Genomic DNA, 22860 nt, shown 5'->3' on the forward strand with positions numbered 1-22860 from the left:
CTATACTGAAGTAATAGTTCCGCCAAAAATGCTAATTCTTGTACTATTTGCTTGTGTCTTTTTTTTTATCAAAAGAATATCTTGGCCACTATCCATACAATGAAAATGAATGAGGAGTGGGATGTCAAAAGAGAGTTTCTTTAGAGCGGTCCAACTGATGTTTGGGAAGTTGACAGCTAGTTGTTTATAAATAAGTCTCTAATGCTATTTTCTATTTTAAATATAAACAAATCAAATTAATTATCATAATATAAAAAAACATTATGGACAAATGTACGATATATTTGTCAACTACTTTGTCAAACAAATTTAAGTCATTATTCATAAAGTTATTCATTACGCTCTGTATACCGTACAGTAAATACCCCAAATAGATGAGAAGCCCTTAAATACTTTAAAACATTTCCCCCCTCAAGAAGCTGAGTGATAAAATGTAGAGAGAACGATTTAGCTAATACTAGTCAGAGGGTGGCAACTTTGAAGATTATAAAATAAAACAGTTTTGATTTATTTCAGATGCTTTTTATTTGCTTTGTAATTACCCCAATTACAACTCTGCTACTTAATCTCGAAATATGTAAAAGAAACCGTAACCGTTTTCAAACTTTTGACTGTTGTGTATACTGAGTTCTTCATCTATGGAGTGAGCTGTCCATTCACAAAAAACGAATACTTATATGATCTTGGTTTGTTCCCTCTATGGTCCAACCACAGCGGTTTACAACCCCCTGAACGACAGTAAATAAAGTTTTTCATAAAAAATGTTATTGTATGACTTTGGCACAGAGCACACGGTCATACAGAGTCAAAAGCAGTCTTTGAGGTTAACATCCCCAGTCCACAGTGTAACACCCACAGAAATGTAACAGAAATTTGTTTTCCACCATGAATTTCCAACAGTGCCGGTGGGGCATAAAGCCAAATGCGCATTATGACAAATGTTTATAAAACAATGACAAGGCTGCTCGATCATATCAATGCACAATCTTTTTAGGTCGTGAAAATATTTCCCGGTACGAGTCAGAAAAAGAAACATTTGAAATGAGAAACCCAAGACCCCGTCATTTGATCTCCCTCTACTTTCTTTCTTCTCTGTTGTTCCAATATGCAGGTGCTGAAGCCCTGAGGGTACGAGGCATCCGCGGGACTGGGCTGTGCAGATGCAGCTACTCGCCGCATAAACACTACCAGACTTTCCTCAGTCTATCCAGCCCAGATCTGCTTTGCTGTATATTGCTCACAGCCTTCCAATTTGGCCAAATCAACCCAACATGTTTCCTTATGCTTATCGTGCTCACATGAAACGGAATAATACAGAATACGTAAACATCTAGTGCTTAAGGACGAGAACAGGAACAACCTACTGCCTATAAGGAGGGCAGTGTGAAAAGGTCAGCCGGTATCCAGATGTTATGCACTTTGTTCTAAACTTCTTCAAACAGTGTTACCATTTGATGCCATATTGTACGCTTTGTCTTATTTACATCCACTCATAGGGAAACATTTATACCTTATGAATATGCTAAATATGCTATGTATTCCTATAATCATATATCCCAAAAACACAGAGGACCCCTACCCGACGAAACCTCCTTTCCTCTATTCATTGACTGCTCCCCCTGTCATGCATAAAGCGCAGGGAAATGTCCTATTGGACAATTAAACTATGCTGAAACAGTGGGATTATAACCCCTTGTAAGAGAATCTACCAACACATATGGATTAATAAATGAAGTCAACCTGCATAGGTTTAATAATGGTCGATGCAGTTATCTAGAAAACAGGGCTAATACACGGCCGATATAATGTTGATAAATACAAAACACATTTTCCACAGACACAACTTCAGAAACGTACAAATCCTAAATAAAGTTATGGATTCTATATGAAAAATACTCTATAAATATAATGTTTCACTATTTAGTTTCGAGGCGATATAAGTTTGGTAAAGCCATAAAGCAGAAATAAGAATATTACATAAACATTTTAGGGTCATACATTCTTTTTGTTATTTTTGTTTTCTTATTTTGTTTAAATTAATGCATTACAACACACAGAGTTAAAAGAAACATTTCTGGTCTGGTCTTAATAATGGGTTGAGCCTTACGCCAGACAAAAAATTAGCAAACACTGTTTTAAGGTCAAAAACAGGATTAAATTACTGGACACTAACAGACAAAGGTCCAACGTGTAACACAATAAATTAGCAGCGCAGAAAGAAAAGATATCTATAACACTACATCTACTATATTTAAAGCCACCAATTCAACAATGAACAAGAAATCAAACCATGACTTTGACGGGACAGTTCACATCAAAATGAAAATAATTCATTTTGTTCTCACCCTCAAGTCAACCTATATGACTTTCTTTTTCTGCAGATAAAAAAATATACTCGAAGAACATTGGTAACCGAACAAAACTGGCACTTGACTTCCACTGCAGAGACACAAAACCACTGAGACGTTTCTCAAAATATCTTATACAGTAGGGCTGTCAACTTTAGTCGTTTAGTCGACTAATCGGTCGATGCCGTCTTGGTCGACTGACATTCTCATTGGTCGACCAGTTGCCTATTTTTTTTAGCCTATGTTTCATCCCCAACTTTAAATACTTTAATTTCGGCTATTTAAAAAAAATCACTTAATTTTCAAAGAATTGTATTATTATTATAGTTGTATGTATTATTGATGTCTTTTCGTTGTTGTTTTATAAATGTTCTATGACGATTGTTTAATAAATGTTCAATCAAAATGCAAAACATCGCGTCTTTTTTTTTTTTTAGTCGACTGATCGCTGCGCAGGACAGGACTTTGGTCGACTAAGCATTTCTTTGGTTGACTACAGCCCTATTATACAGTATATTATAATATCTTATATACAGGTTTTGACATGAGGGTAAATAAATGATGACAGAATTGTTAACTTTGTGTGAACAACCTCTTCAAGAAACGACTGTAAATATTTAAGGATGTATAATTTAAAGGCATGCCAACCTTATGCTCGGCAGACTGAGAGTCACGTCAGCAGCCCCCCCTCCCCCTTCCCCTCCCTTCATATAGTCCGTGGGGAAGGTCCCTTGGCGAGCTCCCGTCTACACTAGGGTCCACCGCACCTGCGAAGAAATAAAAGAAACGTTACACCTTCAGTTTGAAATTGGAGTACCCACACAGGGGACGTTCTCCAAACCGAATAATTCACTTCACACGCACACCCCCGACGATATGACATTTCCCACTCGACTGATGTATCCTGCACAGGTCTGGTACGGCATGTTTTGTTTGTGTTGCACTGGGATTGTTCAGCTACAGCGACATCAAACAAAGCACCCTGGGGTGTCTGACAGCAGAATCCTCCTACATCTCAAAACTACGTACTTCCAAAAGGTTGTCATATAGCGGCTTTGTCGCTCCTAATCCGAAATTCATTACATATAGCAGTTACTGCACTTTAATACGATATGTTTTTTCGAACGGCTGGGTGATCCCCTTCACACTTGGCTGCAGTGTAAGGACAGAGGGTAAAAAAGAGAGAGCGGTACTTTACTTTTTTCGAATAAGAGCCATAAACATGCAGAGTGGTACGTGTCAGCACCTAATCTAATTTACAGAGCTCACAACTCATCGCACATTGGCAGGTAAGCCAATTAAGTGGCCATTAACCTCGTGAAAGTGATAGGGGTGGAGAATCTTTGGTTTCTTGGCATGAGCGGTCGCCTCGTGGCCGGGTACCGTGGTGGTTTTCTGACTGACAGTGATGGGAAGGTCATATGGTAATATGCAGCATGAATCTACAAGTGATAATGACGGGGCCCTCTCATCGTACCCGGATCAGATGGCCGCTAACTGGATTGGATGGCAGACGGGCATGGCTCTGCTGCTGGGAATGGGATGGGGGGATGGCGATGTACAGCAATGCTAGCGATGGAGCGAACACAGGAACGCTGTGTGTCTGTTGCACTGGTCAAGTTGCAAAAAGTCTGTCAGAAAGTAAAAAGCCAAGTTATTGAGGTATCCAAGCAGCTGTAAGACAAACCATGCGTTTAAGTTTTTTGAGTTTTGGGACCTTAGCACAATTATCTTATACTAACTTTTGTTTAACCGCATCACAACTGAAGTTACTTTAATGACTGATAAGGAATCTATTAATATTACAATTACTCAAGATCTTAAACCCATAACCCTAAGCATCACATTTCAGAATGACGCTACGGATGGGAATGATATCTCAAATCATGCGGCCGGTTGACTTTTCTAAGGATTTTCACCTGACGGGGGATAAACTGGGCAGGGAGGGTCCTATATCTAAGGACCAAAATATCAAAGACTCAAGAGTTCACTCTTTTGATTGGACCAGGAAGCAACCACCTACCAAACAACCCCAAACACCCCGGCAACCATCTCTATTTAACTTTCTAGATTCTTAACAAATATTTAGCGCATTTCTTGACTACTGACGTCTGCGATTCACAGTCAGGAATCTGTCATCACGTCAACGAAAAGCATCTGCTTTAGTCTTTGTGCAAGTGGAACAATTGACCGTTTTACACGAACGCAATTAGAGGCTGCGAAATGAAAACACGCTTCACTCCTGGAGAGAAAGATTGCCATTTCTGCATATTTGAATCCACTCGAAGGCAATCACTGAAATTCGCAAACATTCATGAGAAAATAAATGTAGTGGAAAATTTGGTGCATGTCTGCAATCAAGTTTCATGTGCAGATCTAGGAAGAAAGAATAGAGCTAAGACAAAGCAAACTGATATTGAAAATCAACTTCTTTACGCAGGGTTTCAAAAAAACATTGTAATGCATGTGAGAAACAGCATGAATTAGGTATAAATACAGACAAAGTTCTCAATAGTGTTACTGGTACAAGACAGGAGAAATAAATATTCGCATATGCTTTTATTAAGCCCTTTTTCAAATGCCACAAAAAAAGCTCATATACTTCTGCTAAAGATTATATCACTATACATACCGTAAATGTCCACGAAATAATATTGTATGCCTTCCTTTACTTTGCAACCCACAACTCCACTTAATACGTTCAAATCACGAATTGCCTTTGCAGCCAAGTCAGCAAACTCTTGAATGTGACACGTTGTCTTATTTTTTGTAATGCACTGCATCCTAAAATTCAACGTACAGCAAATGTCAAGTCATGAGTCATGACACAAAAGAAATGTAGGCAGCAGTGCAAACAGTTGATAATTGCAGATGGCACTGTGTGTGTGGGGGGGTGCTGCAAACATCATTTGTTAAGGTGAAACAGCGCATCACTATAATAGTTATACATGTGAGACAAAAGTCGGGTGGTAGATCCCTGCCAAAAACAATAATTGATCCTTTACATACAAATAGAAAAGGCAAAAGACTTTCAACAAAAAATAAGTGTGACTCAATGTGAATTGACTTTTGATGCTCTTGCCACTTCAAAACACAATGAAGAAAGCATTTTCCTCAGCTCCAGATAACGTGTCTGACTATGTGGTGTCAGATAGTTATCAGTGGGAAATTAGCTGAGGAATACTGTTTCCCTCTCAACAAACAGGTCAAGTGTCTCACATCGCTACATAATCAGTGATTTCATCATTTGAAACCCAAAAAACAAATGTCAACAATGGAAAGGATTGGTCACTTCTGAAATGGCATGCAGCATATGAAATTTAAAAGTGAGATCACTTGTGTTTTGTACAAACTTCTACGCACCGTCCTATGATGTAACGGTAAAAATGTAGAAAGAATGTAGATAAATCTCTCTTATGCCATTTTATATAAGAAATATTATTAGCAAAAATAATAAAAACTGTGAACAGTATATTTTTTATACTGTCACACCATAGGACACCTTTCCATTACACCACTTCACAAAGGAAAAGAGCCCTTTTGTTTAAATATCTACACACAAACAAACCCCAAATGTCGCAGTAGCACTTTGCATGGCCCAGGTTTTCAACACATGCATTGCACAGGACAAATGTTCATGCCAGTCAGAAAGAGGCCCCTCCAGAACCAGGTGGCTCTTGTAGGAACGGTTTAAAGACTCTGAGCTCAATGACACAACCTTTCTTGCTATTTAGAGGATTGCTTCTCGTTTTGAAATTAGCTTGGCAGCAAATTAATGCATTTTCTGAAAAGAATTGCAAGATTTCTTCCAAGTTGGTTGATAGAATTATTGTAAAATCATAAGGAGGATTTAACTGCATTCTTTAGACCAGGGGTTCTCAAAGTGGGGTCCACGGCGGTATGTCCAGGGGGTCCGCTAGTGAATTCCGCAGTGCGGAAAATGCAAACGGAGCCTCATGAATTCTCGCAGCTTTTCTCTTACTCCATACTCTCGAAACACGCAAAAAACATTCGCTACATTACTGACTTACTAATAATAAATAATACAAATGTAACAAGTCATATATCTGTCTTTTTTTATTTGAACCGTCTGTGTCTTGTGACATGAAAATGTGTCATATTCATGTCGCATGGCAGAGCGCACCTGCGCTCTCTGTTCCCTCACAAATAAGCGTGCATATCCAGGTAGAAGAGTGAATCCGCGTAGGCGAAAATACTGAACCCCTTTCAAATAGAACTAAGCTAATATGGCTAAAAGTCACAGAGACAGGATCAAGATTAGGGATGTAACGATTACTGCTTTTAATGATTAACCACGATAAAAACATTCAACGGTTAGTAATATAATGTCATATTTTAGTTATCATTAAACTGTACCAACTTATCGTTACTAATTGTTACTCATTATGAAACATGTGTTTCGTTCATTTATGTCAGGACTCAGGAGTGCAAAATAAACAGGAAAAATAGTATGTTATTGATATGAGACATACATATTCATCCTCATCTGCTCCCGTTTATTTGTGATCACAGGGCTTTAAACTAAATTTGCATATTGGGGGAAATATATACTTAAACACGACAGACTGATGATTTTAAAGCTCCATCCAACTCTGTCGGTATCTTTGGCGATCACTCTTAAAGCTGCAGGTGTTTCCTGGGTCCTAAAGTACACCTATTACACTCGACACATGCAGACGATGCAGATGATTTTCTGATTTGTGTTGCGTTTAAATGTATGTCTGATTTACAGGATGTTTCAACCTGAACATGAGACGACCCCATTATGGTAGGATTAAAATTACTGTTATTTATTTGATGTTTGTGACTGTACTTTTAATCTGTACTTTTAGGAAAACCGTGATAATACTGATAACCATGATCATTTTGTTCACTATAGTCATGATGTGAAAACTTCATACCGTTACATCTCTAATCAAGATTTATATACAGTGTTAGTATAATATGGAATTTCATTAAAAGAGCATAATCCATACTGCTGATATTTATTTTAATTTGTTAGATTTAATTTGTGTGTAATTTGTATTTTCAGATGTGCCTATTTTGTATTATTATTGTTAAAGACATTTATAGCTTCGGCCATTTGTATATTGAGCCTGTCTTTACCACTGAATACTACATAAACAAAAAGGTAATTGCGCCTTTTTGTCTCTCTGTTCTGACTTTGTTTCATAACACCCAATTTTCATCTCGCATTTCTGAGAAAAGATTTCCTTATTGCAAACGTATGTCACGAAATTCTGAAAAAAAAACACTTGATTTGATTAAAAAGTAGAAAAACTATAATCAGATTATCAATTACCATCACTACAACCCGCAAACATAAAAGGATAATAATATCTAATAAAATGTGATGCATTCTGGGAAAACCCAACACATATTACAGGTTTTGATACCAAGTGAATGCTGGGTTCCAGCCTTGTCCAAAGCGGTTTTTATTTCGCTTATACCTTGTGTGTAGCCTTAAGCCTTAATCTAAAATCGGCTGAGCGCTGTGAATTTTAGGAACGGAATATGGATAAAAACGGGTTTAAAGTTAGGAGATCAAAATTAGGAGTAAGGAAAAAGGTGCTGCTGGGCACACCTAAAGAACGAGAGCTCTGTCAGAAGTGCTAAGAGCACTGCATCACTACACAAGGACACGAGCAAACAACTAGTAAGTAGTGAAGCAAGTTTGACATAGTTTATCATGGGCATAGTGTCTGAACTTTTGATCATCCCTGTATGTTTTGATCGAGTTCAGGAGGCGGCTAGCATGAGCAGCAGACCGGGATAACTCCCGGTGCTCCACACAGTGAGCTCCGCCATCTCACGATAACGGTGTATAAAACACTTTTTACACAGAACTGGCGGGAAATGTATATTGATACTCCTTCATTCTTCAGGTTATGTGGTTAACTTTGATAGGTGAACTTTCTTTGTAGTTTTAAGAGTGGGAAAGTTATGAGTGTTTTTCTGCAGCTCTCTTAACATGTTTACATCAGATAGCCACAAGAGACAAGGGGTTACAATATAATAATTCAATGAAAAAACTATTTTGACCAACAAATTGACTTTCGATCTATTTTTCTTTAATTCCTGAAAACTTCCCAGCCCGACATCAGACGGGTTATCCCAGTTCACATGACAAATATTTTTACTATAATCACACAATTTTATCCACGTGTTAATTTTAACAGTAATCCTCTGTTGTGCAGCACTGTTTGCTAAAATAAAATAATAAATACAATGAATTAATAGCCAATCATATTTGCTTTCGAGTTCTTTTTCAAATATTGAATTATCAATGTCTTTATTTGATTACCACAGTGTCTGATAATACATTTGTATTAAGATCATAAATCCAGAAATACGAAAACGAAACACTGATATGATTGTGACATAGCACAACATCTGTCAACATCTGACTTAATTTACTGTCATCATTTCATCAAGTTGTTCCAAACCTGTATATGTAAATTTTTGTCTGCACAAGAAGATACACTCACCTAAAGGATTATTAGGAACACCTGTTCAATTTCTCATTAATGCAATTATCTAATCAACCAATCACATGGCAGTTGCTTTAATGCATTTAGGGGTGTGGTCCTGGTCAAGACAATCTCCTGAACTCCAAACTGAATGTCAGAATGGGAAAGAAACGTGATTCAAGCAATTTTGAGCGTGGCATGGTTGTTGGTGCCAGACGGGCCGGTCTGAGTATTTCACAATCTGCTCAGTTACTGGGATTTTCACGCACAACCATTTCTAGGGTTTACAAAGAATGGTGTGAAAAGGGAAAACATCCAGTATGCGGCGGTCCTGTGGGCGAAAATACCTTGTTGATGCTAGAGGTCATGTTGCTTTTTTCTTTTGAACATAATTGAATGTCAATGGGGACCAGAAACCCATATTGTTCAAAATATCTTGTTTTGTGTACATCAGAAGAAAGAAACACATAAAGGTTTGAAACAAATTGAGGGAGAATAAATTGTTTGTGTTTAAAAGAGCTATATGACAGTCTTGCTACTGTTGATTTATGAAAGCTTTTAAGATAAATGACTTCAGGTGTTAGTGATGACCCCCTGTTTGCAAGTATAAGTGGTATTAATGTTATTAGATATTCTGTTCTATGAAACAGGTCTGAAGTGGTGAATTAGAGTGAATATTACAATGCAATAAAGCCCAATGGCATTTCAGAGTACAAATTGTAGTAAGCATATACTTAATCGCTGTTTTAGTGATGAAGGGGTCCTTGGGAAAAATATTGCTGTAACGGGTCCCTGGCCCCAAAAACTTTGAGAACACCTGCTTTAGACATGCTGACTCTAAAGATATCGCCAAATAACGCTTTTAACAATTTTTGTCACTACAGTGGCACTTAAACCTAACAAAAACTAAACAAACTTTTACCGTGTACAAGTATGCAAAATAATCCCAGATATGTTCTGGGTTTTTTAGTGATTATGGTTTATATATATAAACACTTCATAAATGACCGAAGGATGTAATCACATTAGTTTAGAATGCCTGTTTGCGGCCCGGTTCACATAACAGGTCATAATTTTTTGCCTTGACAGTAACTCGCATTCATGTTTGTTAAATGACCTACATCTGTCATCTGTGTGAAGAGACTGTCGCTCTGAGGGGCCGCATGAGCTCATGTGTTTACCACACATTCCCCACACTTGCACCAAAATGTACCACAGATAAAAATACCACAGCTATTACAGTCAGTTTCTATTAAAATCAGATATTAATATGGAATGTATTTCAAAAATAAAAGTAGCTGAAGAATATTCAACATTTAGTTGACATTTCCATTTTAATACCAAGTTTAGCTGTGTTTGTTTGCTCGCTACATTTCGGTGATGAATGTTATATAAACGGTGTATATAACGCTGGATTTGGAGATCATTTGAAACTGATAGATGCCGCGATCATGATGCCGGACATTCGAAGTCAAACTAAGTTATATGTTTGTGTTTTCTTGGCAATCGGCATGCACATGCATAATGTAAACAACACAAACTTATAACTTAACAGTTATGCAGGGATAATGCGATGATGTATTGTGAGCTCTACTTTTTCAGAAAATAATCGTACAGCTGTATCTGTCTTTGATCAATCATAATCGCGATTATTTGGCCAATATTGAGATCCAAATTATTTAACACGATTACTCTTTAACCTTTAAAGCAATATAGAAAATAAAACAAAACTTGGCTTCTAAACTCTGAATTTAACTGAAAAATAAATGTAAAGAAATAGCACTGCTGAACCACTGTAAAGGAAAGGTGTGCGCTGTGGATTTATACGGCAAGAAAAGAGAGGACCCTTGCAAAATGGAATGCGGCACAATAATCGTTTACCTCGATTATTTGTTTTTTTGTAATTGATGAAGGCCGAAACTGACGATTACGATCAATTTTCTATTAATTGAGCAGCCCTAATACGAAGCATCCAATACTACTGTATAGGTACTCAAGATTAATATGAGATTGTCCGAAACTGTGTGTGTTACCTCATCTTTAAATATAACAACAATATATTTAAAAATCTAACTATTCCTTCCCCATGCTCTTCCGTGGGCTTTCCGTTTCACCTTACAATTTTAATAGATTTTATGCAGGACTTATGTAGAGCCCGCATTTTCAAATCAGCAGCAAGGAATAAGATCAGAAAATGTAGAAATACATTTTTATTTCACAAAAAAAGAGCAGTCAAAGTCAGGTGCAATCGACAAGAGCGAAAAATTGTATTCAGCTTGACCTTAGAATCAGTAAACGTCTAGAAGCTTGGTTTTCTTAAGACAAGGTTAAAAAGAGGTCAGCATGGTATTCATATCGAAAACAGAACTGTTACAAGTGCTTCTAAATAGATAAAAGAAGAAGAAAATACTACACTGTTCCATAGCAACCAATATTTATTTTAATACAAACATTTTTATTTCAAAACGTGTAAATGTCAGTAGTGTGAAGTGTAGGTTTTTCTAGACGCTGTGTTCACAAGGTCCTTCAAAGGGACAGTGAATGCACTGCTGATGGTGTAAAACGCTATGATTTATAACCACAAACATTTTGATATTAATAAAAAACGCATGATGAATGTTACACACACAGGCCTCATGTTTGCTCAAAGCTGTGAATAAATTTAAAGGAACATTAGTTACACCATGTGGGCTCTTGGTATCACGAAGATTTTAACTCAGAAAGCAACTCTGTAGACCACTATCCTCTAGACAGCAACGAATAAGAAAACAATCAAACCAGACATCTGCATACAGAGTCCGATGTCAGAGTAAATTCAAAACAAACATGATAGGAATATAAAAATCAGACCCCATGTCAACGTCTCTATTCTCTCAGCTCCATTTAGCCCCATCACATTCACATTTTGTTTATTTCTACTGTAATTAACAGAGGCCTGTCTCTCACCCAGACTCTGCATAGCGTTAAAGGTACATTATGCGGCGTTTTGCTATGCTAATCCAGGTAATTTGCTTCATGCTGAGCACACTTCCCCAGCGTCTTGATTAACGTTTTCATTTTCCTGCATTAGTAACCCGATCAAGATACGAGACACGCCATCTCGAATATATTTTCGTTCTTAGAAAGAAAGCTTTTCTTGAAATCGTTTGGTCGAAGATTGTTAAATTCCCTGCGAATCTGCACATTTGGCAAGCCGTTCAGCAAAAAACACATAAGCCTCTTTACAGCGGATTGGAATGGGTGACCGCACAAGTCCGTTGAACTATCTGAGTGTGTTTTGGGGGATAACAGTCAGATACACATGGCCTACATATAAACCAAAACACGACCAGAGAAAAAAAAACAGCGGCGGGCTGTGTGCTCGCTCACGGGAGCCTCTTTATGAATAACACTGGAGGGGAATGTCGGAGGTCTTATCAAGGGCAGAATGACTGATGATGATAGCAGCAGACCCTTATTACGTACGACTGACACCGTAAAGACATAAAACGCATTGAGCTGTTATATGGATAGTATAGGGATGGTCTTGATCTTTTGGCCCCTTACGAGGAAAAACAAATTTCCCCGAGAAATCTGCGAGGCAGAATCTCCCTGTATTCTCTATCAACCACGATAATCACTCGCTCACCGTTTGCGAATCCTGATCTGTCTGAGTGGAATCATGCTGTTTGATTCATTCATTTGTGCGCCTGTCAGAGGGAAGGCTGGAAATATCTCATTTCCCTGTGAGCCAATACCTCATCCGTCAATGGAAACAAAAGGTCAGACACATTACAGTGGTCTGAGCGAGTGTGTTCAAACCCAACCGCTGCTCGCCTGAGATGAACAATAACATCACCTCAAACAGTAAATATAATTCATTTGAGGGTCTAAATGGTCGCCACAGGGGGAGAAACGGCTTGGGAGAAAAATAAAATGTTCTACAAAACAGTCATTTGTTTACTTCAAACATACAGCAAAACAAAATCAAGAAAACAGCACTGTTTACCATGCTTGCTAAACAATTAAAGTATACTGCAGTTGATCAATTTATAACAAGAATACCTCAATTTGCTATATCAAATACTATAGAGCACTGCAGTATTTTTTCATTCGAGCGTTTAGGTTAACCTGTATTCTATTTTGACAGGTTGTCATGAAGATGCTACCACAGTTGACAGTTCAGTTTCAGTGTGTGTAGTTCAGTGACGATAGTTTTTCTCAAACAGTGAAAACTGTTGAAGTTTAAATGCACCTGAAATAAACTCTCAGGGAAACTCTGGACATGATGTTCAATCTGTTAAATCTCGTGTTCATGTCCTCGTATAGGGAAAGAAACGCATACAATTCCATGAGCGTCACGGGTGTAGCATGTTAAACTGTGCAATACATTCACTTATACACGCAGAACTGTCGATTTAAAAATAGCTTGATTCAGCATCACGGAAATAATAGTGCTCTATATATATATGAGCTCAATGCATCCAGGAAACGAGTTTCAATCACAAAATAGACTAATACTAAGAAAATAAGCGGTTTGCTGTTGATTACACACTGTCTCACGCACAAACAAACACAAGGACAAACACTTGACGCAAAGAAGCCGCTCTGTCTAATGCACTTGCAAAACTGTATAGCACGCGTGAGACCTTGGCGAGAGTGATTCGAAAGAATACAGAGCTCTTGCGGTGCTTCAATGTCATACGCCATATCCAAGGTCACTCTTGAACTAAAATGAACATGTAGGCAATGAAACTGTCCATTTGCTTGAGCAGAAACCATTGCGCGCTCTTGACAGCACAGCAGATCCGGGTGATGATGCAAGTCCAGACCTCAGGCCCAGCCACAGTGAGTCACAGAGCGGAGCAGGCTGTTCGGATCACAAAAACTCGTCTATTATTACACCACACATGTCACAACTCTCTGTGGCCCCCAAGAGCTTGACACACACACCAAACAGCTGCAGACACTAATACATAAACACACTGTCCTCAGAGACAACGCAGAGATAATAAATGTGGATACATGCACAACTGATTACAAACACTTCTGTATGAAACTTTCACGGTGTAGACACTTACTATAACAACTGCGAACAGAGGAAGCGTTTCACTGTTTTAAACCACAGTGATAATTTGCAACATGGATAATACATTCTCAAAAAAGATATAGTGCAAGTGCAATTTCATAAATCAGTATGATTAAATGTATTAATGAAACGAGCAAAACAAAACCACTTTCAATTCAATTTAAAGAGAATGGACTCTCAACAGATTTTTTGTGTTTAGTGAATTCCGAGGTCTATTAGTCCATAATATTATTATGCCAACCAATTCAGTTCTATGTGCTAGCGGCAAATTCTTCACATTTAAGGCGAACACTACTGCGTGTCATGCCGAGAGACGCAGCGGTCAGAGGCGCAGACCACACACAGGTGCTCAACAGCGGCTGCCGAAGTGAAGGTGAATGGACGAGACGGAGCGGGCAGGGCGGCTCTGACCGAGCTGAAAAATGAATGCAGCAAGTGGGCGGCGCTTCAGGGCCACTTTCCAGCACTAAAGACCAACAAGATCAATTACAGAGTGGAGATGTTTCTCAGCGCCACAGCGAGCGGCACCTTAATGAGAGAGGTTTCCATTACCTCCATAAATGGCCTAAGAGAGACGCACTGATGAAGCAAGAGCCGTAATAGCCTTTCTCTCTTTTCCTCCCTAATGACACTGCAAGTGGATTACGCTGCCAATCCAGCCATCCGCTGTGTTTATCATTTATGTAAATAACATCAGCGACAGAGAGTGCGGGGAGGCGGCTAAAACGGAGGCGCTGGTAGGAGAGGAGACGAGGGCGTGGCCTCTACAGCATTTTGTAAGGGATTATGCGGAGAAAAATGTTATTCGGCCTTGTCGATAGCTGCCATGTTAAGTAAAGTGCACAGCGGTATTAAGAAAGTGTATGTATAATAACAATAAGTCATGGTAACATATTGTCGCTGTCCTTCTGAAACCTCATTTGTCCAAATTCTATGTTTTTCAGGAAAGGAAATAAACACTTTTTAAGCGTTTATACTCTTAAAATGGTTAAATGGTGTGTTGTCAAAGTTGCCAAGCACTTTAGAATACATTTTATTGGTTAGACATTTCCAAATCCTAGTGACACTCATAAAGGGTGACTAACAATTGTGATTTATAAAAATGGAATATCACAAAATATTGAGATACGAGGTTTCAGAAAGACAGCAGCAATATATTTTTCATCCATTTAAGTTAATCTATTTCAACTTGTTTTTAGAAGTTAAAGCAACTTATAGCCGTTTAAAAAATAACAGAATTTTATATAGTACTTGAAATGACTTGACTATACTTCATTAAACCATTTTTACAGTGCATGTAAAACAATTAATAGCAGTAGCTACACTATTACAGGCCTCTTATACAAATACAAATACACTAAAGCTGTTGGCCAGATTTTTTATTATTATTAAACAAAGACTGTCTTTATTATGCCAACAAAAAATACATTTACGCCAAATAAAACCAATTAAAACTAGAAAATACGCACATATTAATGAATGGACTTAACTAGCAGTAATGTGTGTGTCTGCTGATGTTTTTTACAAATCAGAAGTCGCTGAAAAAGTAATCCTCAAACTCTATAATAAATATACTACAAAACAAAATCCTACAATAAATAAAAAATAAACAACCTCTAAACTGTAATAAAAAACGGTCAATATCCTACTGAAAAATTCTTTTAGTTAGTTACTCCCCATTATTACTGCAGAGGAAGACCGTATATTCAGGGGACAGCAAACACCTTCCACTTCTGTATCAGACAAGTTGTTTTCAAATATGCTCCATCTGACTAAAGTAAGACATAGTAACACATCAGCAAAAATATACACAAGTGGAAATAATCCAACATAAGGCCCCAACACTTGTGCTGTGCAAAACTTAGCTTATCAGGAGCAACCACAACTCCTTTATGTGTGTGTTTGTGTGTCATGCTACTTTCTCTATTCCATGCAGAGTACAGGTGAAGGCTGCTCACATGCAAGCGCTCCGATGCCTTTACTCTCGTTCGTTTTTACCAGCTCCACTAAATTACTTCTCCGGTGGTTCGATTTGTGAGGCTGTTTATCAGGCCGAAAACGATGTGCTGTGTGTGACTGCGCCGGGAGACTTCAATGACGCGGGCCTGCATTACAGATTCAAAGAATCAAAAAGCTAATAAAGTTTGCCACTGTCAGCTGAAACTCCTTGACATACCGAGCAGTACACCACAGGCTGTGTGATTCAGCTGACCTTCTGCAATGATGACCCATAGGAACCGTCGCAGATGAGTCAACCATAGGGCACTTACAGCTCTACTGCGTTTACATACCAAACTATGTTAAAGGCTCTACGGTTACGATCATATTATACACAAATAGTCTTTGCACACAAATTGAAATATAATTATTTTAAGCTTTGCATGCCCACATCTTACACGCGGCTACACGCATGTGCTCGAAGGACAAACATCCCGTTCTTAGAATTTCTGGTGTTAAAAATGAATCGCCATCTTTCAGTCTAAATGCTGGGTATTCAGATGTGCAGTTTAACAAAAGCTGTGTGAGAGCAAAAGGGATTATGTAAATATTAGATGTTGACACAAGAGCAGGGCTATATTTTAGCTAACTGACAGGCTGAGCTGATGAGGAACAGGCGATAACAAAATCAGCCATGGACGCTAATGTCAACTGATGTAAATTGTCCCTCTCCTCCCACTATTGCCAAAAGCTACAGTTCAACCCATCTATGAGAAGCCTGTCATAGTGAACAAGATGACTGATCAAACAACAGACATGCAAAAAAATGCAATTGTTTTCCTTGTTTCAAAAGGCCATAGACTAAGATTTCCATTAATAAAGGGTAAATATGTCACTTCTGCACCGCTAAACAAAACATAATGTAGCCTTCGGAATAACGCAGCCTTCCTCTGCCATTGCTAAAACAAATATATAGTCCCACCCTAAACACACAATTGGTTAAGCCAGTTTTTATGGTCAACCCTGGTGCAGCTTTATTTTTAGCTGAACTGTGCCTTCAACAGCAGGATGAAACCATTTAGGTGGGACAATCAATCATGCAGAGTGATGTTTAATCGGGACTACAACGTGAAACCGACAGAATGCTTTTACTATGTGTCTCCTCAGGAAGCCAATGTTGGACGTCCCTAAGGCATTCCTAAGTCGAAATCTGCACACGTGCCACCGTGTCTCCGCCAATCTCCGAATCTCCCTGACAGACCAGGCACCATGCATCCAGACAGCTTTGACGTGAAATTCAAGCTTGTTAGTATACATCAGCCGGTGAGCATGGCTCGATATCCAGAGCGTGAGTCTCGCTGCCATTTCACGCAAAAGGCCAAGCGGAGACTCTTCAACGGAATGTTCTAGATTCTGCCCCAAGGCCACTCAGGACATTATCATGAGAACTCAAAGGAAAGGCCATTGTGTTTACAAGAGGCAATTTCCTCCTTCGAATCCTTTTGTGTTTCCCTGTTAATGCAAATGGACCGGACGCTGCGCGTCTCCGCGAATAGATGAGAGGAAAGCCGACTCCAACTTTTAAGGCTAGGGATCGGCGCAGTGCAGAAAGCACTTATGCGATAACACGCATGATTTATCTCTGGAGATGTAAGAGCCCTCTTGGTCTTGCTGGCAATCCGGGTAGCTTCTCGTGGCAAACGGAAGCAACCAAATAGAAGCAGCAGCATGAAGTGCAAGTGCAACCTATTTGCTCAAACTCTCAAGAGGTAAAGGTCAAATCGTCACTGTATAGCCTAAGGTATAGGAAAGCATGTGGTACACATGCAGATAACATCCTACAGTAAATCATGTCAAAGGTGCTTAGTCATGTCATGAGCTCATTTGAAATATTTATGAAGCTGCTGTCTAGAACACTTCTGATTGGTCGATTTCAGTGCGGTCAGATTGTTTTGACTAAGAACTATTATAATGCATAATTGACCATTGCCCCAACAGCCAAATTCCACTTTAACTGTGTTATTTTGAGGTATCTTGTAAGACATAAAACTATTTTAACTTATCGATATATGAAATCAGTTTATTTGGTAAGATAACCTGTAAACTTTGCTGATGGAAACTCTGCGGCAACTTTACCAACTAATTGATAAGAGAGACACTCCTTTCTAAGAGCTGCCAAATTATTCATCAACAGTTTACTCTCGTAAATTGAAGCGCTAGCGACGACACAACTACGACAAGTGAGATAACTCCCAGCATGGGCAAAATTAACTCATTTAAATGAAGAGAATGAATCACTACAAACCACTAGTGTATTTGACAGATATAAATCAAATTGAGAATTCAAACTGGTGACTGATATTTAATGTGCCACCAAAATACAGAAAGTGCTTTGAATTATTGATAAGCAGGGAGCAGGACGATTTTAAACAGCTCTGCTCCCCCATCAATCATTCATGCGCTTCCCAGCGAAAACACTTCACTCCCTCAAGTGTCGGATCTCACTTAAAGGTGGAGGGCCTATGCTCAGATATCTCACTTCATTTGAAGGATTAAAATAAACCAGACAATTAAGGTTTGTTATCGCTCCCAAACAAACCCTGTCGCAGCTGATAGAATAGATCTTTAGGTCAAAGTGTTTTGAATATGTTTATGAATATAAACAACTGTATTCTGTGTGGACTGGCAAGTAACTAATCTCCCACCAATTTTCTACTCTACAGACTTGCGTATAATGGATATAGATGATTTCATCGGACACCAATATAAACCTTAGATATTATTATAAACACATTATTTATAACTTTAGGAATCTGGTGCTTGTATATATCATTACAAACCAACTATATTAAGATTAAGAATGAGATTCCCATAAGGTCATGCCTTCATTACACGGCAGTCATAATCAAACTGCACCTTCTCTCTCCATCTCTTGCACCCACTCGGACTAATGGAACACAGAGTGACTCTTCAAGACTTTCGGTGCCAATCTCCCAATTAGTGTCTGCGTGCAAGTGCTTTCTGGCTTGGCATCAAGACATCAAAGGCTGGCAGCCCTTTAGGGAGAGTCTACCTTCCAACATGAAAGTTAGTCATTGTCTGCAGTCATCAATGAAACCTCCAGCAAACATCTGGGGTTTCCTCAGCAAAAACATGAAAGAGAACAGAACACATTTGAAGAAGAGATGACGCTGATAATGTCATCACATCTCAGCTGTAAATACCATATTAATGCCAACACACACTCTCTCTAATGCCATTTGGCCTGTTTTGGTGGAAAGGGTTACCATTTCAAGGTGGAAACATCAATGTTGTGAGGAATCCCTTTTGAGGCCAGTGCTTTCCTTAGACATCATCTACAATCCCAAATTCCAACCAAGGCTGTGATTTAGCTCCTGTAGTCTCCCTGCCAGTACAAGCCGTTCCCTCTCCACCTCCATTGATTTTGTCTACTGAAATGACATTTTCAGCTGGGTTCGGTTGTTTCTTCTGATTTGTCTCCACAACAAGCAAATGCCATTTGATTGAGGATAATAGCTAAAAGCAGTCTTTTTGTGCTGCCTCGTGTAGTCTTTGCGGAGATCATTTCATAATACATTGTACACAGACTACAGTAAAGAACTGAAACCCTTCTGAAAGGCAGTTTAGCTTTAGTTTAGGAAATCAAGAAACATGCTGAAATTATTGACAATTTCACAACACCGTGCCTGAATAACTTTCGACTTCCGCATCGGACTGATTGACTACAGGTTGTGCATGTTGAGTTCCTTCCTGTTTCAGAGCAACCAAAGAGAGGCAACACTTATCAACCACTTCCACACCACAGACTGAATATTCTGTGGGTGTTCTGCTACGTTTCAAACTGACTGTGGTCATACACAAAAAGATCCATTATTAGAAAATAAGAGGTAAGTATTAGGTAAATTACAAGAGAAGAAACAAAGTGTATAATCTTTATCTTAAGCAATAAATTTGTGAAAAATCATTGCAAGCCCTCCAGACTTAACAGGTCAGGGCATCGCGTACATAAACGTGGCTTTAAGAAGTGAAATCGGCAGTGATACAACACCGCTAATTATCCTCGGAGATGTTTTTGACAGCAACTCCTGTGCCAGTAATCTGCCTTGGCCCACAGCCAGTCATTCTTATTTATTTGATTTTAGTCACAGTCGAACCTACATTTAAACTAAAGCAGACGTTACTTGGTAAAAATGGACAAAAAAATAATATACACAATTTCACATCATATGAGCGCGAGGTCTGGCTATGACCCAGCTCTACGCGTCTTCTGTGCTGTGAGACCAGTCGGCTATAGAGAAGCAGCATGTCCCACACACACACGCAAATGACTTGCAAATGAATGAGTACACAGTTTCCAAACATTTGACACTTACTGATTGTTAGGTCATATAAATATGAATTAACACTTTGTTTGTAACGTGGTTTGTTACTTAGACTGAACTTTGGGCTGCATGATACACAAAATAAAGAAATATAAGCAAAATGACCGCATATAGCAAGCACGGCACAGACTTTCGGAACTTGACGTTCTCTGCATTGAAAGCAAGCGTGTGCGTCAGGAGGACGGAGAAAGAGTGCGCAGGAAAAAAGATGAAAGGGACTTTTTGACTGTTTAAATGGTAAGATACTTTATTGCATTCCTTCTTTAAATGCTGTAAAGGGTCTTGTCCCCACATGCACGATTCGACTATAGGCAAGACGTGACAATTCTGACTCCACTATGTAAATCCTTAGTCGAGGACACCCCTACTATATGGATACAAAGCCAACAATTACATAATGAATGACGAAAAATATTTTTATGTGAATAATGTAAATAAGGCAACCATTTAAAAAAACAAACAATGTTCGTAATTCATAGCCCACAAGTTACACACATTACAATGTCTGCATTTATGATCAGCCGTATGTTTACATGTAACATGATTGTCGATTTAGCCAAAATTTAATATTTTGTTCAAATGTATATCATTTACATACGTTATTGCCTTAGCAAATTAGCAACATGAGCATAGGAGGTCTTCCAAGTGTTAAGCACTACATAATACAACAGACATGGTTTTCTCCGTTTGAAGTTCTTAGTAATGAGCTTATGCAAACATGCAATATTGATCTTTCTGCTCCTCTGTTCTGAATGCCTTCTATAATAATTTCATAATCCATTGGGACGTGGGCATCTTGCCAAACATGTGTCATGACTTAATTAGCTATCAGAGACGGAAAAGCCTGCACCTGTGACTGACAGGCCCAAATGCAATCTGTCTGCACAGTCTTTCTCTGAACAATACTTTGCGGGAAAACCGCATAAACAAAACGTCAGATTCGCTTTTCAGATAATTCGCGAAAGCCTAAATGAATCATCAAAGTGGAGATAATACTCCACTCTCCTTGAAGAGCTGATTCTATCCGGGAGGCAGTTTAAGGGTGCCTATTACTGTAATGGGACATAATTATTAATCTTCTCCTAAAATATCATCATAATTTGCAGCACTGGTAAACTGTTGAATTCATACTGATATTTTACCACAGGTTTTGAAATGAACCTAGTTAATAGTTTCACATCTGTACCTAACTAAAACTCCAACTAGTGTTTTGCCAAAGCCAAATTTATCAGCGTGCGCACACATCTTCCACACGTGTGACAGCTTACGCACTTCCTCCAACATCAATATTTTCCAGAACAGAGTTTTCAGCTTAAGTTGTTACTCTGCTGGAATTTCTCACAGTTGCTTGTCTGACAGTCTCTCCTCCCTCGCAGTATAAAAGCAAAGTTGCCCATCAGAGCGCAGGCTTCCAGGAACCCCAAGCCCTCCCTGAGTACAAACATACTAAAGTACAAACAAAGCAATTTCTATATGGTGATTAAAGACGACGTTAAAATCAAGATGTACCCTTTACCTTCAGAGTAAATGCATAAATAATGAAGTGCATAATATTGACTCTGTGATACTGTAATCAAAATATAAAAAGCTGTTCTGGTTCTGAAACAACTTGTTTCTTACAGTTTTGTTCAAATATTTTGCTCCATTATAAAATGTGCATTCCTCAAAGCGTAAATATTATCAAGCCCTGCCTACATGTTGTCCTTAATGAATATCAAGCAGAAACATCCCACATTATAAAAGTAAACAAAGTTGTGAACAGCATGTCGTGTTGACTATAGAATGTTTTTAAAGAACATTTCAAACATTTTGCCCAGTTCCAAACATCTCTCACAGCACATCAAATATCATTTTACTTGACAAATCCATCAGTGAGGGAACAATAAAAGACGTCTTTGTCAAAAACTTGACTGCCTCGCTGCCGCGATGAACAAGTCAAGGAATAAAGAAGCTCTCTAGTTCTCTTATCCCGTCTAGTGCGCGTACTGACAGTGCATCAGCTCAGAGTGACAAATGCCTGCTGCCACGCTTGATGCCAGCCACGAGTGGCAGAGTGGAGCGCAAAGCAACACAGCGATGTTTATCAGACAACAAGCCAAGCTGATCTTCAGGACATGATGCATTTTGTCATGTTTCTGTCAGCAGAAAACAGTTTTGCTGGTGAGTGACAAGTTGGGTTAGACAATATTCATCTAGAGATTTTCACACTATTTAACCCCACCTTTGAAAGCTTCACTGTCTGATCAAATCTTTCTTAAAATTAGAATAATTCACTCGGATTCTAAATTCAATATGGCAAACGTTTATTCGTGTCAAACAAAACAAGCGCAACACCAACTTTCCCTTTCACCAAACGATTTCGACAGAAGCACACACAAAAGAAGTGAGCGTTGTCTTTACAAAAGACAAGCGAGAGACAAACAAACAAAAAAAAGAAGAATCTTACATTTGCTCAGGAGATCAACTTAATTCAATAAAAAGGCTTTTAGCCATCATAATGATTTACAAAGTGACGAGTCAAACAGATTTACGGCGACAGCCTGAAAGAAACCCAACACAAATACAATTACTATTCACGTGACTGCCACCACCAACCCCCTTCACTCGCGGGA

At 38.6% G+C, this 22860-nt stretch overlaps 1 protein-coding gene across 2 annotated transcripts in view; it reads right to left on the reverse strand.

Annotated features, from left to right (window-relative positions):
- The window catches only part of zmiz1a (zinc finger, MIZ-type containing 1a), a 113042-nt gene that overhangs the window by 81955 nt on the left and 8227 nt on the right, over positions 1-22860 (reverse strand). For both annotated transcript variants that reach the window (XM_079472911.1, XM_079472910.1), the window contains one exon: positions 2997-3115. The gene's annotated coding sequence lies outside the window, so the exon portion shown is untranslated. The remainder of the gene's footprint in view (positions 1-2996; positions 3116-22860) is intronic.

This window comes from Barbatula barbatula (assembly GCF_947034865.1).
Source record: "Barbatula barbatula genome assembly, chromosome: 14".
In the NCBI taxonomy this organism is placed as follows: domain Eukaryota; kingdom Metazoa; phylum Chordata; class Actinopteri; order Cypriniformes; family Nemacheilidae; genus Barbatula; species Barbatula barbatula.